The sequence below is a fragment of the Trichosurus vulpecula genome, chromosome 4, assembly GCF_011100635.1.
Source record: "Trichosurus vulpecula isolate mTriVul1 chromosome 4, mTriVul1.pri, whole genome shotgun sequence".
Taxonomy (NCBI): Eukaryota; Metazoa; Chordata; class Mammalia; order Diprotodontia; family Phalangeridae; genus Trichosurus; species Trichosurus vulpecula.
Genome location: NC_050576.1, coordinates 79,845,701 through 79,862,638, shown reverse-complemented (window position 1 = coordinate 79,862,638; position 16,938 = coordinate 79,845,701). Strand labels below are relative to the sequence as shown.

Here is a 16,938-nt window from a genome sequence, read left to right as displayed (position 1 = left end):
TCTTTGAGAAGGCAAGAAATTTGATATAGATGATACATATGCAGGCATACAAAACATATTTCCCTATTAGCCGTGTTGCAAAAAAAAAAACAGACCAAAAAATAAAAACAAAGACAGAGAAAGTTTAAAAAATAAGCATCGATCTACATTCAGATTCCATCAGTTCTTTCTCTGGAGGCGGATAGCATTTTTCACCATAAGTCATTTGGAATCATCTTGGAAAATCATATTTCTGAGAATAGCTAAGTCATTCACAGCTGATCAACAATGTTGCTGTTACTACGTGCAGTGTTCTCCTGGTTTGGCTCACTTCATTTTGCATCAGTTCATATAAATCTTTCCAGGTTCTTCTAAAACCATCTTACTCTTATAGCACAAGAGTATTCCATCACAATCATATACCACAACTTGTTTAGGCATTCCCCAATTTATAGGCATGCCTTCAATTTCCATTTCTTTGCCACCACAAAAAGAGCTGCTCTAAATATTTTTGTACATATAGATCTTTTTTTTAATCTCTTTGGAATACAGACCTAATAGTGGTCTTCTTGCTTTACTCTTGAGTTTACTGGAAGGTCTTTTAACTTTTCTCCATTACACGTAATGTTTGTTCTGGATTTATATAATTAGGTACCAATTTGGAACCATTTACAAAAAGCTACTAAACTGTACATACCCTATAGCCCAACTATACTACTACTAGGCCTATCTCAAATTACCTCAAATAAATTAAAGAGGAAAAGGACCTAATTTTTCAAAAGTATTTACAGCAGCTTTTTTCATAGTAACCAAAAGTTGGCAAATAAGGGGAATGGCTAAAGAAATTGCAACCTATGAATGAAATTTTATTATGCCACAAGAAATGACAAAATAGTTTCAGAGGAAACTTGAAGCCCTAATAGAAACTGATAGCGGGCAAAGTAAGCAGAACTATGAGAACATTTAAAACATTATAAGGAAAACAACTTTGAAAAACTTTAGCAATGCAATGATAAACCATGAGTACAGAAAACTATCAGTTACTAAGTCAACAAGCATTTATTATGCACCTATTATATGCCAGGCACTGTGCAAAACAAAGAAGATACAAAGAAAGGCTAAAAAAAAAACCCAGTTCCTACTCCGATAAGGCACTTATAATGACACTCAAATGCTTCTATACAAATAGGAGATATACAGGGTAAATTGGAGATAATCTCAGAGGGAAGGCTCTAAAATTAGGGAGAACTGGGAAAGGCTTCTTGTAGAAGGTGAGATTTTAAATGAGATCTGAAAGAAGCTGGAGAAGCCAGGAAGCAGAGAAAGGAGAGAGTTCCAAGCATGGGGAAACAGCCAGTGAAAATCCCTGGAATAAGGAGATGGAGCATTGTGTTCTAAGGAACAGTAGGGAGGCCAATGTCACTAGATTGGAGAGTATAAGATGTAAAAATATTGGAACTATAGGAGGAGGCCAGGTTATAAAAGGCTGTAAAAGTCAAAAGGAGGATTTTATATATGATCCTGGAGGCAATACTGAGCTTACTGGAATTTACTTAATAGGGAGTGACACGGTCATACTTGCACTTTAGGAAGATCAATTTGACAGACAAGTGGAGGGTGGTAATTGCAGCAGGTAGACCCACCATCAGGCTATTGCAATAGTCCAGGAGTCAGGTGATGAGAACCTGAATCAGGGTGGTAGGTAGTGTCACAGGAGAGAAGGGAGCTTCTGAGAGAGATGTTACATAGGGAGAAACAACACAACTTGACAGCTGATTAGATATGGGGGGGAGAAAGTGAAGAGTCGTAGATGAAACTGAGTTTGTGAGTCTGAGTGACTGGGAGGATGGTAGAACTCTGGACAATAACAGGGAAGTTAGGCAGAGAGGAGGTTTGGAGGGGATACAAGTGTTCAGTTTTGTAAATGTTAAGTTTAACATGTCTATGAAATATCTAGTTCAAGATGTCATAGGTAACTGGAGAAGTGAGTTGTTGCTTTTCAGTCATCTCTGACTCTTTGTGACCCCATCTGGAGTTTTCTTGGCAAAGATACTGGAGTTGTTTGCCATTTTCTTCTCCAGCTCATTTTACAGATAAGGAAACTGAGGAAATAGGGTTAAGTGACTTTCCCAGGGTCACACAACTAGTAAGTTTGTAAGGCTAGATTTGAACTCGAGAAGAAGAGTCTTGCTGACGTCAGACCCGGCACTTTATCCACTGTGCCAAGTAACTGCCCCTGGAGAAATGAGAGTAGGGGTCAAGAGAGAGGTTAGAGCAGGCCAAATAAATCTGAGAATCATCTACATGGTGATGATAGTTAAATCCATGGGGGCTGAGGAAATCACCAAGTGAAATAATAATTGAGGAAGAAGAGAAGTGGGACCAAGACAGAACTTTGGGGGACACCCAGTCAGACAGGTAAGAGAACTAGGAAACAGCAGGGTCACGAAAACCTACAGAGAAGAGAGTATCAGGAAGAAGAGGTTCTTCAACAGTGTTAAGGCTGCAGAAAAGGATAAGGACTGGGAAAAGGTCATTAACAAGACCTTCACTTCCAGAGAGGTGAAGAACTTAAAATTCAGGGAAAGACATATATTTTCACACATGGCCACCATGGAAATGTTTTCCTGGACCCACTGCATGTCAATGACGAGGGTTTTATTTTTCATTTTGTTTTGCTTTGTTTTTATCCATTGGGAGGGCAAGTGAGAGGGAAAGATCATAAATACATGTAAAAATAAATTTTAGAAGAATTTTAAAGAGATCTAATTGGTCCCAAGGATTAAACCTTGAACCACTGATCTTTCTGGTCAACCTGATACAAAAGGCAACACACAAAGAGGTGGTGGATCCTTCCCCAGGCTCGACATAGGCTACTCACCAGAGAGTCATCATGGTAAATGAGGAGGCAGAGAAACTGTACAAAACTGACTCTATGCTAGATGCTTGCTGAATATACTTTTTGTGCTATTGCTAAATTCTCTTTTTAAAAATCTCTAAAAAGCAAGGTAAATGAACTGAGCCAAGATCAATTATCATCTAAACTTATCAACTCTTGGTAAATCATTGTTATTATTAATGCTATTATTAATAATGACAGCTAGCAATTATATAGCATTTTAAGGACTGCAAAGGTTTGGCCTTCACGATAACCCTGTGAGGTAGATGCTATTATCATCCTCATTTTACAGAGAAGTAAACAAGCTGAGAAAGGTTAAGTGGTGTGTGTGTATGTGTGTGTGTGTATGTGTGTGTGTGTGTGTGTGTGTATGCTATGTGTCTATATATAATACATATATATACATACACACATATATTTGCATATATATGTGTGTGTGGTATGTGTCTGTATGTGCACATATATATGTATATATGCAATGCTCTACGAAGGAAGTGTGTATGCATACAATGACCTACGAAGGAACATCTTTCCCAGTGGCACTCATGTCCATACTCAAGACACTGCCCCAGGAGAAAACAAAACAGACTTACAAAATAGGAGAAAAAGGCCTGAATCTCAAGGCAGGACAGAGTTTTACAGGAGAACAAGTCCAGATGGAAGTTTCCCTAAGGCTTTCTCTCTCACTAGCATGGCTACAACATTTTCTTACAATGTGGGGAAGAAGGAAGGAGAGGCAGGGGAGGGGGGAAGAGATCATGGTTCAAGGTAGATGTTTTATACTGGTTCTCATGGTGGCAGGGGCACCCACGCTTCCAGATGGCAAGCGCAGCTTTTTCGCCAGGTAGCTGAAGGCATGGGGTGTGGCCCCTATGTGGAACATCAACGGTGGTTCCCCAATTCCACAGATGTTCCCAGGCATATGAGCTTTTTCAGTAACTGGACTGACTGAATACAGATGTGATAATTCCAGTTTAGGGTGAAAGGGAAGGTTTTTCCAGGTGAAGGGGATAACATGAATGTGGCGCGCTCACAGAACGTTGACCAAAATAGACTGTGTTGTGAGGAAGAATGTTAGATAATGTTGGAAAGGTAAGAAGGTAAGACCATATTTGGGAACAGAAGGGTGGGGCCCCCAAAGCTTGGCAGAGGAGTTAAGACTTGATATGGTAATTAATAGGAAACCAGTGAAATTGTCTAAGCAGCAGTGACATGCTGAAAATAAGGCTTTAGAAGGATCAGTCTGACCTTTGGAACTGACTTTATCTTGCAGAGAGACTATTTCTGTCCATTCCCCCACCCTCCGTATTTCCAGGTGCCCAAAGCACTCAGTGGCTTTTGCATAATAATGTTTCTCACATTTATCTACTACCTAAAGTTTTACAAAGCACTTTGCTCACAACAACCCTTTGAGGTAGGTAGTGCTATGATAATTATGCCCATTTTATAGCCAAGAAAACGGCTCAGAGAAATGAAATCACTTGCCCAGGATTACAGGGCTAATAATAAGTAAGTGTTCGAGCCAAGATTTGAACTAAGGTCTTTGGCTATGAGGGCCAGCCCTCTTTCTACTATGCTACACTCATCACGATTATTCACTATAGCAAAAATAATTAATGGTATATGTCAAGCAAAATCCCATTTTATAACACCACAAGTGATTCAAGTCCCAAAGAGCAGAGAATCTCTTGTGTATATAGTAGTACAGTCACCGGAATATTTGCATATTCAGCAAATATTAAGCAACTCCTAAAGAAATTCCTGGATTGTGTGATTTCCTTCATTATCTGCTATTAAATTCCACAACCTTAATCAGCTAATGGAATATCATCCTTTTTATCCCTGTCAGTCCCATCAGTAGGTTTTTAATAAGGGTTTGTTGACTTTAACAGATGTTCTAACTTTTTAAATGCAATAGCTATTGCAAAAATTCTCTTGGGAAAATTGTTTTCATGTAGGCAGACAGATGCTTACTACCTGTATGACCTTCTTTAGAAGGTCATACAGTTTCTCCATCTGAAAAATGAAAAGTTTGGGCTATCTGATTTCGAAGGTCATTTCCAGCTCTAAATCTATGACCCCATACTGATGTCAATCAGGTTATAGTAACTTCTCACATCTTTAAATGATTGTGTTGGAAGACAGATTGCAAGCCAAGGAAACCCACAGAATGTCCTGGCTTTGATTCAGACATTGGTTTCTTTGCACTAAAGAAAATAGCATATAACATACAACTACCTTTAAAGAATCAAAAAAAACCAAATCCAACCCATTGTAACATGTTAGTATTTGAAAACTAATCTTTTACAAGAAACAGTGTGTACTATAACATTTCTGAGTACCCCTTGTATTTGAGATAGCTCCTAAAAATATATCCATCCCAGCGGGGCGGGCTACAACCTTGCCTCGCCCTCTCATCTCTACCTGGGAAATGGCTTATCAGGAAGGAAGGTTTCTTCTCTTAGCAAAACTGCAGCTAGTTCACTATGTGAGGTGAAACATAAACAGGCTGTCTTAGCATATTGTCTAACAAACAAAAACCCTACTGTAACAACCTCAGCATGTGGGTAAAATGTAGAACTTTAGAGGAAAGTTGTTCCTTAAAAGCCACCACAGGCCTACTGTGCCTTACAGAATGTTTTCCCAAAGAGCCCTATAGAACTCAGGGCTATTCTATTACTGGTAGTGGGCTCTACTTGAAAAGAGCAGCTATTTATACCCTAAACTATTCCAGTTTGTATGTTGTGAGCAGGCACACAATGTTTCCTCAAAGTTCTGCCCCCATAACCCTTGATAAGACTATGTATCCTAAAATCCTGGAGGGGAAACTGACAAAAAGTTGAGTCATTCTTAGCTGAGGAATTTCCTTGCTTGAAACCATTATGAGCCATCTCAAATCATACAGCTGTCTTATGATCTCATGCCAGTCTCACTGAAAGCATTGGAAAGCAATAAATACCACAACAAAGGAGAAAAAACTAGGTCAGTTCAAGTTAAGGTAACACTTAACCAGCCACCAATACTGGCCAAGAGGGATGAAAATCACAAGTTATGAGAACAGTGGGCCCACTGAAATTCAATTAATCCAATAGTCTCCGTCTCTGTCTCTCTGAACTCAGCTAACTTCTACTGTACAGTGAGTAGCATCTGTGGTAAACCCCTTCAATTATTTAAATTGGTAAAGCTTTAAACTACTGTCAAGATTTTTTACCTGTGCTTTAAAACGAAAATCATAAAAAAACTAATTTTTCTGTTAACCAAAGGAGAATGGGGAAAAGACTGAGAAGCAAAGAACCAAGGTAGCTTAGCTTTTATTTAACAGCTTATTAGCCATGGGAAAAACAACAACAAATAAGAGAAAATATAAGAGAACTTAAAGTGATAACATATACTTAAAAAAAAACAGAAAAAATAAATTCCTGAAACAGGGTGAGAATAGTACTGTTGTTTAACATTCCACTTTTTACAAGTAATGAACATAGTAAAAGACAGCTGCTTTCATGACTATGGTAAGCAAGTTGCCCCAGGACATGGGAGCTGCACGGAACACGCAGGGGCAAGTAGTGGGCAGAAAGACCAGAGGGTCTGATGCAGCAAAGTTGGTGAAAGCATAAAGGGAGGAGCTAAGGGACAGGAAAAGCAAGGAGTCTCGGAGAAAGAAGACAGAAGAAGGATGAGGCAAAGATGCAGTAACTGACAATGAGAAGGAAATGCCAGGATGTTGATGAAGAAAATGAAGAGCAGGGAGAAGTAGGAGGGGATGTATTGGTCTGAGGCATGGTGAAAGGTTTGAAAATATGAATGGCAAGAGCTGGTCAGGGTTGGCTAAGTGGCAGGCAAAGAAAAAAAGCAGGAGGGAGTTTGTGGATTTAAAAAGTAAGAAGTTGGATTTAGAATGGAAGGAAGAAGGAGGAAGAGGTATAAGGTGGAAAAGGCAGAAGCCCTTCTAGATGGAGGGATGCCATGGTGTAGAAAGCTGCAGTGGACACTGGCAGCTTGATACAACAATTCCTTGCCTCACTGATTTGAAAGGAAGAAGCAAGCAGTGCCCCCTCTGAACTGACTAGCTTTGGGAAAAAAAAAAAAAAGTAAAGGTTGATAGCCAAATCCTAGCTTGGTCCTTGAATCTCTCTGTTTGTTGAACATGGGATTTCCTGAACTTTGCTTATAACAAAGCTATCTTCTCAGCTAACCTTCCTTGAATCAGGCACATTCTTTGCGTGGAGAGCTCCCAGCATGGCACACAGTACTTGTGTGACCTGGACTGTGGGACTGGCAAAGATGGGCTGCTTTGGAAGACTAAAATGTTCTCCCCTCATTCTTTGGGCTAGAAAACCAAACTCAGATTCCCCCCAGTAAAGTCTTTGTTCTGTAATGACAGTTGACTATATAAGATACTGGTTATAAATCAAAACATGTCCCAAAGGGTATTATTTTGTTATGTCTGATCTGCCCCTTTCCTTTTAATTAGAAACACAAATAATTCAGAGACTGAGGTATCTGATATGCCCACTTTCCTGCCAAAGATTTTTCAATATATGAGAAATTCACCTGAGATATTCTATAAACCTTTTAATAAACTTCTGTGCAGGTATTAAAAATTAAGTCAACATTTAACCAATTTTCAAGACACTTATGACACGCTATGCATACTAATTAGTTTTTTCAACAGCCACATCAGAGTAGAAGAGGGTCAGACTCTTTCTTTTCCTTATTTGTACAAGGAAAGTAGTCTCTATGCTGTATTTAATGATAGATCACAACCTAGGGACTACATCTTCCAAACATAAAACTTAAGGTACTGTCAACATCTGGTTGCTGCAACTGCTGCTGTATAAACTTCTACAATTCACTTGTACTGAAAGGTATGTCCCCTGCTCACCCTTCAAAGCCCAGTTCAGATACAGCCTCCTACCTAAGGCCTTTCCCAATCCTCCCAGTTGTTGGTAGCCTCCCCATCTTGAAATTAATCTGTATTACTTTACATATACTTTCAATCTATCTTGCTCCATCTTTCACCCACAAATGGAATGTAAGTTTCTTGAGGGCAGGAACTTGTTCTGTTTTTCTTTTGTATCTTCCTTCAGTGCCTTTCATAGAGTAGGCACTCAATAACGTGTTGAACTGAAAGGTACAAGGCAACCCAGTTTACGTCCAATTTCTATAGCCGTAATTACACAATGTACACAGCACATCATGTTGTTTCTTGCTGCAACGGTAACATGGACAATTAAGCAAAAGACCATGTGTATTTAAACTAGATGACGGCCTAAGGTTTTTTTTTTCTTTTTCAAATCATAATTCACATGATACTTTAGATAAGCTCTTGAATTATGACTTCTAAAAAGTCACACCTGTCCCAATTTTTTAAATAGTTACAGCATGACAATCTCTGCTCTCAGGTCTCTTCCTTCTCTTCTCACAGCCACAAAACAAGTCTGTGCCACATCCACTTTTCATATTTTAAAAGCTAACCTTCAGTAAGCATACCCACCTCACTCAAGCTGTATGAGGCAAGAAAGGCCATTTGCTTGCTGAGAACATACTGTGGATGGAAACAGCATGGCGTATATTGTGGATAGTGAAGTGGCCTTCAACTTCATAGGACCTAGGCTGGAATCCTAGCTTCCTTGATTACTTGTGCGACCTTGGCCAAGTTGATTCACCACCCTGTGCCTCAGTTTCCTTATGTGTACAATAATGGGACTGGCCAGATGACTTCCATCTATAAACCCTATGATAAGTATGTTATACAAGTCTCAAACACAAGTGGGAACAATATATGAATTATTTTCATGAAACTACGAAAAGTTAACAATTCCTGAGTTAACAAGACAGTTGACTACAGTACTGGACAGACTAAAACTTTCAAATGAATTAAGTTATTTTTGGAGAGGCTAAGTGTAACACAATAAGCACTGGCTCTGGAGTCAAAGGACCTTGGTTTGAATCCCGTCTTGGACATTTATTACCTGTGTGGCCCTGAGCAAGTGTCTTTAAGCTTCAGTTTCCTCACCTGTAAAATGGGAGTGTTTACTACATGTCTTTCAAGTTCCCTTCTGGCTTTTAAATGTATAACCTCATGATTTTATTATTTCAGAGATTTAAAGAACCATTTTTATAGATAGTCATGTGACTACCATATCATATCTTTCTGAAACCCCCAAGTAGGCCAAGAATAAAGAAGCCCCCACCTCTCTTCCTGGGCTTCTCAGCCTCTGTGAAAGATTCCAGTACAATCTAAAGGAATCCTACTGGGAATTCTTTTTTTTTTAATGCAATCACCCATTTGTCTCATTTCTATGTTTGGATATGTGTCTGGGATTGTTTTGAAAAATGGGAGAATTTACATCACACATCACACATAAATTTTGTCTATAACCTGCCCTGGTATAGGGTGGGTCCAATATCTTAAACTACCTAAAACGTGCTGACTTTAATATGATTGAACCCTATAACAACAACAGAGAGGAATTGGAGTGAACGTATTTTTTTATGTCCAAGAAGTTGGGGAGGGGAGCAAAATGCCTTTGACCATTCTCTCCTTCAGCTGGCTCCCTGCCTCTGCAACCTCCTGACTGAAGAACTGTAATGTGATCTGCTAGGGGCCACTCCTGAAGGCCAGCTGGTGCAGAACACAGTGACCTGTTTACTTCCATTTGTGGGCCACAGAGAATACCTAACACCTGTATAGCTACAAAGTTTCCAACAAGCAAGTCCAAGAACTGAGCCTTCTCATGTTTGGGGCCCACCATGTCTCTTACTGATGATTCATGCGTTTGAAATTCTGGATTGTACCCAGAGTAAGTCATGCTCCCCTCTTCCAGCTTGGGGAGTTTCCCCGTTTCTTACAAAGAAAGTAGAAAAGGTCAGCAATACCCTAGGACCCTTTTAACACAGCAGAATTGAAGGCGTGGTCAGTAACAAATTAATGACGTTGAAAGCAATCTCCTTCAGGAATTGGAACCAAAATCCAAAAAGTGCTACACTCAGGGTTGGTAGAGTTCTATAATAGTTAAGAACAAAACTCAGTCAACAGCGGATAGAGAGGTGGGACTTAAGAGTCAGAGAGACCTGAGTTCAAAACCTGCCTTTGACACACAATAGCTGTATGATGTGGGAAAGTCACTTCACTTCTAAACTCTCTCCCCCGCACCTTGGAAACTCTTAGAATTTAAAGGAGAAAACACAGTACAATCTAGAGGAAAATGGCCATGAACTTAAAGTCATTGGACCAAATAAGCTTGAGTCCCAATTCTATCACTGACTACCTGTGTGTCTTTGAGCAGGTCAATTTGAGCAGGGATTCAGTTTCCTCAGAGTCTATAAAATTAGAGGCATTAGACTAGATGACCTTTTAAAATCCCTTTCAGCTCTGGATCATTGTTCCGTAAGCCTAAGTCAGGGAGCTGAGAATGCATATTGGTGGGAGAAATTTCCACACCAGAAGTTCCTTACGAAGAAGAAATTACAAGTCCAGAATCCATCCCCCCACCAAAAAAAAACCAAATAGAAAGAGAGAATTGTGTAAGTAAATATGATATGTCAAAGAAGCACCATGGAGGTTAAGCTCAAGCTAATATTCTTTTTGCATGTTTATTAATAATTTACCAAAGGAAATGGTAAATGTACATGTTAGGACATCAAAATGGTGTATATAATCAGAACCTTTTAGAAATGATACAACTGGACAGAAAATAAGGCACTATTATGAACATGTATGAATGGTCACTCTCTTGATTTACATCCCATTTATACTTTAGGAAACTAAGAGTACTTCAGAAAATAAATGATTAATTATTTCTTTACATCTATGTCTGGTTGCAAAATGGGACTAAGGAGTGCTTCCTTATTTACTAGATAAAAATGAATCAAGAAAGGCCTGTGGCTCATTCTACACAAGATAAAACAGTAAATCACTAGGAAAGGAGAGGTAAGGATCATTTGATACATTTATAGCAAAGACAATACAGTGGAGAGAACATACTCTCTCTGGAGTCAGAGAACCTTGGCACAAGGTACCCTCTGATAACTGTGTGACCTTGGGTAAGTGACTTAACCTTTCTGGGTCTTAGTTTACTTATCTGTATGAAGGGGGTAGCGTAGATGAACCTCTGAAGATGTAAAGAAGCTCAAATCTAAGATTCTTTAATCTATTTAAAAGAAGAGGATGCTAGACCCTATTCTCCCTTTCTCTGCCCCCATACCAACCAAAGACGTATTTCTTGGTCCCTCATCTCAGGGCAAGAAAAAGGTACCACAATCAGGACCTGTACCCATTATCTTTCTCTGGACTCCAGAAGCAGTTCACAGGGCTTTTGGTCTTGTTAGGTTATTAGGATGGCCTGCACCTACTACATTTGATCAAGTTCCAGATTTTGTTTGTTCAGTGGAAAGAAATGCATTAAGTGTTTCTGATGACAGGCACATTGTACTGTACTTTGCAAAGAGATGAAAACAGAAATACAACTGGGTGATTGAGCTCGGCTGAGTATTCATTCAGAGGCGAGTCGCAGCAGGAAGTATGAAATTATGGGGGAAATGGGGAGGGGAGTCAGTTTCAATTCCACTTTTATTGAATAAAGACCCACTTCACAAAAACCATCATATCTTTAGCTTTAGGTCTCCCTACATCCACTACTCTCTCTCCCTTCCAATTCATCTTACACACAGCTGCCAACCCAGGTCATGTCATTCATCCACTTAAAAATCTTATGGCTCTCTGCTGCCTGCTGAAGTAAGTTTAAAGCCTTTAGTGTAGCATCCAAGACCCGCCATGCTTTGGCTTCCATATACCTTTCCAGCCTTATCTTCCAGTATTTCCCAACAACAGACAGCTTCAACTGCTTTCAATTCAGCAAGCAATTCAATTTAAAAAAAAAACACTTTAGATAGCTATTGTATAGAGGGCACCCCAAAAGTCTTAATGAATTTTAAGTTATTAAGGCTCAAAACCACAGGAAGACTTACGGAGTGCTTCATAGCGCAATAAGGACAGAAAGTGGAGGTAACACGTAGTCTCCATCCGTATGGAACTTAAAGTCTGATAGGGGAATGAGAGATACAGACATGTTTACAATACATGATATTAATTGCTAAATACATCACCAAGTCCATGGGAGGAGTGTTACAGAGTGAGATCAGGGCCGGCTTCATGGAACAGGTCAAATTCCAGTTGAGATTTAAAGGGTGGTTAGGAATTTAACAGGGAAGAAGGCCTTTCCAGGTTTAGGGAATGCCATGAGAAAAAGTATGGAGGCAAACAGGGAAAAGAGAAGTAGAGCAGAACAAGTATTTATTGAGTCCCTACTATGTGCCAGGCATTGTGCTAAGTGTATTACAAATATTATCTCAGGGGACATGGAATAGCCCAGTTTAGCTGAAGCATAGAATATGTAAAGAGGGAGGAGAGCAATAAAAAAGCAATAAATAAATCGTCGAGGGGATCAAATACCAGGCCAAATAGTAAAAACTTTAGTTATTAAACAAATGACAGCCATTGAATGTATTTTAGAATAAAAGTGACATGATAAGATATATGGATAAAGATTAGTCTGGTAATGATAGGATTATGAATGATGAGTTGGAGGGGGTAGGGTGGGGAAGAGACCCATTAAGAGGAAATTGCCTTGAACCAGGTACATGATAATAAGGGTCTGTATTGTATTCTAACAGTGACAGTAGAAAGAGGGAGGAGACTGAATACAGGACTTGGTAACGGATTAGCCACTAAAGGTGAGGGACATGGAGTAGTTCAATATAATAACCAAGGTTTCTTACTCTTTTGCTCACACTTGCCTATCCATCCTTTGAGAACCTATTCAAATGCCAACCTCCTCAATGAAGCTTTCCTAAGTTCCTTCCACCTACAAGTGACTTCTCCTCTGAATTGCTGCAAAACTTTGCCCTTCTTTTAGCATTCGCCACTTACTGCTTTGTATTATAGTTATTTGCATACCTATCTTAGGGGTACAGGTTGAGCCTATCATTGTATTGGGATAAGGAACTTCCAGGAGAAGAAACTCTCTCTACCATTTCAGGTCAACACCTTGCAACTTACAGTCTTGGAGAGTTAGTTGCTAGAGCACTGAGAAATTAAGTGAGTTCCCTAGAGTCACACAGCCAGTATGTTATAAGAGGCAGGACCTCTGTGAACACAAAGCAACTCTCTAACCATTATACCACACTGCCTTTTATGCTCATCTTAATTCCCTACTAAACATTCAACTACATACTTTTCTACTGGCTGGATTAATATACATGCAAATATTCAACTCAATCAACATTAAGGGACTACTACTGCAAGGCCGTGTGCTAGGTAGTGGGAGTACAAAATTGAAAATGAACACTCCTGAACCTACAGGAGCTCATAAGCCAATGGGGGATGCATTAGATAAACACACAGATAAATATGAAATAAGGCAGAATGTCACAGAGGCAAAGAAGAAAGCCAGAAAAAGTGCTGTAAGAAAATTTGAGGGAAAGATTATTTTCAGTTGGATGGGATCAGGAAATCATATATGAAAGAAGATCTGGACTTTGAGGAAGAAGTTTAAGTCAGAGGTGTGTAAGTAATGGCCTTCATGAATGCCTAGAGGTAGAAAACGGACAGATGGAGGAAGAGTTAGCAGTCCATTTTGGCTGGAAATCAGGGAATGTGTGAAAATGAGTAGTATCAAAAAAGGTTGGGAAGGTACTTGCTAGAAACATAGAATGAAGGTAGAGGGTAGAGGACCTTTGATAGTAGGCTAAAAAGTTTGAACCTTACCCTACAGACAAGGGGGAGCCCCTAAAAGATTTAAGCAGTGGAATAACATGGTCAGTTCTATGTACTGGGAAGATTATTTTGGCAGCTGTGTGGAGGATAGACTGGAAGCAAGCAGCCCAATTAACCTTATGATAATATTCCAGGTGAAAATTATTGAGGGCTTGAACAAGGGCCCTGGCAGTGTGAGTGAAATGATGGGACAGATGGAAGAAAGATTGAAGAGGCAGAATGACTAGATCTTGAAGGAATGAGTGAGGTTTTCAGCATGGGTGACTGGGAAGATGCCAACAGCAGAAACTGGGAAGAGGTTAGGGGGGAGGGGAAGAAGGATGACTTCAGTTTTAGATTAAAGTTCTGGAAATATATTGATGGAGAGGCATCTCGTAAGCTGAGAGAGAGATACAAGACTGCTTGGATATAAGCTGTGGCTATATATGGTGCTATATGTATGTATGTATGTGTATATATATATGTGTGTGTGTATATATATGTATACACACATATATTTTTTAACTGAACTAGATAGTAAACATCAAATTTGAGTACTAAAGCCTCAATGGCCCTGGAGAAATACTGCCTTCTCTTCAAATAAGAAGCAACGATTCTTCATCTGTAAAACAAGGGGGTGGACTAGTTGGCCTCTGAGGTCCCTTCCAATCCTTAAAAAAAAAATCTATGAAACTATGATTCAATTCTACTCTCCCCTAAATACAAGTTTCTTCAGAAGAAGACTACCATTGTTGTAGGAAGAGGCTTCCATTGTAAGGACCCACTATGAAGTAGTTGTCAGTCCCAACACTGTCCATAGCTCAAATCCATAAAGTGCCTTAGGGTTTATAAAGAACATTCTTCGCAGCAACGCAATGAGGTAGATAATGTATTATTATCCCCATCTTACAGAAAAGGAAACAGACTCAGAGAGCTAAAAGTGACTTGGTCACACAAATAGTAAGTGACCTAGCTAGGTCTGGAACCTGAATATTCTAACTCCAAAGCCATGGTCTTTCTACCAAGCTATGCCGGCTGTCATCCCTCTTAGAAACTACTACAACATATAAATATGTTGGTTTACCTGAACTCACACTCACTGAGTTGGAAATGTGTGTGTGTGTGTGTGTGTGTGTGTGTGTAAACACATATACACATCACAGTCAAGGGTTATCAAGGAGTGAAACTTAACAGGGATGTTTTCAACTGCAGAACTTAGGGCACTATTTTATCTTCTGCCTATTAATACTCTCTTTTCAAAACAATTCTCAGTATCTATATGCAGAGGAAGACGGCTCCCGGGTCATCAGTTCTCCACTGAGGAAAAATAAAAAAGAAAAGGATTTCCCTTCTCTCTCGAACAGTATTGCCAAACCTCAAGATTAATGTGTGTGCATATTTCTATGTTCTACATGCCACCGTTGGGGGACGGAAACAGTCAACCCCAAAATATCATCAACATGTTTGAGGCATGATTCGAATGAAGAATGTGAATGAATGAGAGATCAGATCCCTGCAAAACAAACGACCTCTCACACATACAGAGCGTGTAAAGAAGCGTCCTCTCTATGGGGATGGGGTGGGGTGAAGGGGGGGGTGTAGGATTGCCAACAAGGAAAGGACATTATCCAGCTGAGTAAAGGGAGCGACACTTTGAAAATTGCAGAGGGGAATGAAATCTGTTCCCTGTACAATAACCAAGCACCCCACTCCCCGAATCAAGCCAAATCTCCCATGCTACCTCGAATGAGCATTAATTATATATGGTGGGAGAAAAAGAGATGCACGGAAATAAGCCACCTTAAAAAAAGGCAAAAACTTCAGGAATCCTAAAGATCACACCACCTTGCACAAAATGTATTGATAGATACAGGCAGAGGTGGGGACAGAGGGACCATGGTAAGAATCTGGATTTTCTTCCCGTCCACACTCCCCTAGCACCAGCTTGCAAAGTACGGTGCTACATGCAATGCTCAGAGAGGAAGACGGCTGAGGGCGGCGGGGACGTGGGGGTGGGAAGGGAGGGGTGTCTAAACACAAACCACCCAGGCCTCAACGTGACGAAAGTCGTCAGCAGCATCCCAGCCCCTTCTTTCCAGAACCCCCCCCCCCCCCCCCCCGCCAACCTCCCGCTTCTCACCCCCCTGCAGCTGCAGCTGCAGCAGCAGCAGCAGCATGACCACCGCTGCTCCCATCCATTCTGGGCGGCAGACACCCCGCAGGCAGGCCGGCCTGCCTCCCTCCCTGCCAGCCTGCCCAGCCCAGGATGCCCGGACAGCGCTGCCGTGGGCGGGCTCCGCCGCCAACTCCGCCCGCCCCAGGGCCCGGGATGAAGCTCCCACTTACCTTGGGCTCTTGGGGGGGGGCTGAAGGTGGCAAGCCTCCCGCCCCCCGCCCCTTCCCCTCCTTCTCCTCCTCCTTCTTTTTCTTCCTCCCTCCTCCTCCTCCTCCTCTTTCTCCTCCTCCCCTCTGTGTGTATTGGTCGCCCCCTCGTCCCCTGCTGCTTGGAGTAAAAGCCGAAAGAGCCCCAGCCGGGCTCCGTGCGTGGGGAGGGGGAGGCGCGCGGGCAGCTTTCTTGAAACTGTGAGACACACACACACGCACACGCACACAGAGCCCCAACTAAAGTGTGAAAGAAGCGGCGGCGGCGGCGGCAGCGGCAGCAGCAGCAGCAGCGCGGAACGTCCTCTCCTGGGGAGTGGGCAGGGAGCAAGCGGGAGCTGGCGGGCGGGCGGGAGGGAGGGAAGGAGGGAGGGAGAGAGACCAAGAGAAACCTCCTCGGCCAGTCACTCACTCAAGGGGGCGGGAGCAGCCAGGCACTCCCCCACCCTCCGACCGTCTACCCCGCCTCTCCCCCTCCCTACCCCTCTAGCTCCTGCATCCACCTCTCCCCACCCTCCGGGGGAGGGGCCAAGGGAGACAGAGAAGGCGCACCCGGAAAGGAAGGAGACTGGGCAGGCTGGAGCTAGGCTGGAGCTAGGCTGGAGGGGAGGAGAAGGTAGCCCTGGGCTGCTGGAGAAGGTTCAGCGAAGAAGAGCGAGGAAGGCGGAGGAGGAAGAGGAGGAGGAGGAAGATGAGACAGTCAAAAGGCCGCCTCTAAGGAAGCGGGGGCGGGGGCAGGAGATACTCCTGGACTTCGAGGAAAGGAGTAGCCCTCCATCCGCTCTGGGCGAGGCTACTGAGATGAAAGGCTAGGGAACAGCCTGGGGATCTTGGTGACGGTGACCGAGGGATGCGCAGTTTAAGGGGAGGGGGTGGGCGTCTGACCGACTGGCTGACCGGCTCCTTTACCTGTAGGAGAGTG

General features: G+C 41.8%; 1 protein-coding gene across 2 annotated transcripts in view; it reads right to left on the bottom strand.

Moving 5' to 3' along the window:
- Positions 1-16,339, bottom strand: part of C4H1orf21 (chromosome 4 C1orf21 homolog) — a 282,105-nt gene extending 265,766 nt beyond the window's left edge. The window contains exon 1 of one of the 2 annotated variants that reach the window (XM_036754798.1): positions 15,981-16,339. The gene's annotated coding sequence lies outside the window, so the exon portion shown is untranslated. Of the gene's footprint in view, positions 1-11,848; positions 11,869-15,980 lie in introns of those variants that run through there. The other variant, XM_036754799.1, reaches the window with a different exon arrangement.
- Positions 16,340-16,938: the final 599 nt, after the last annotated feature.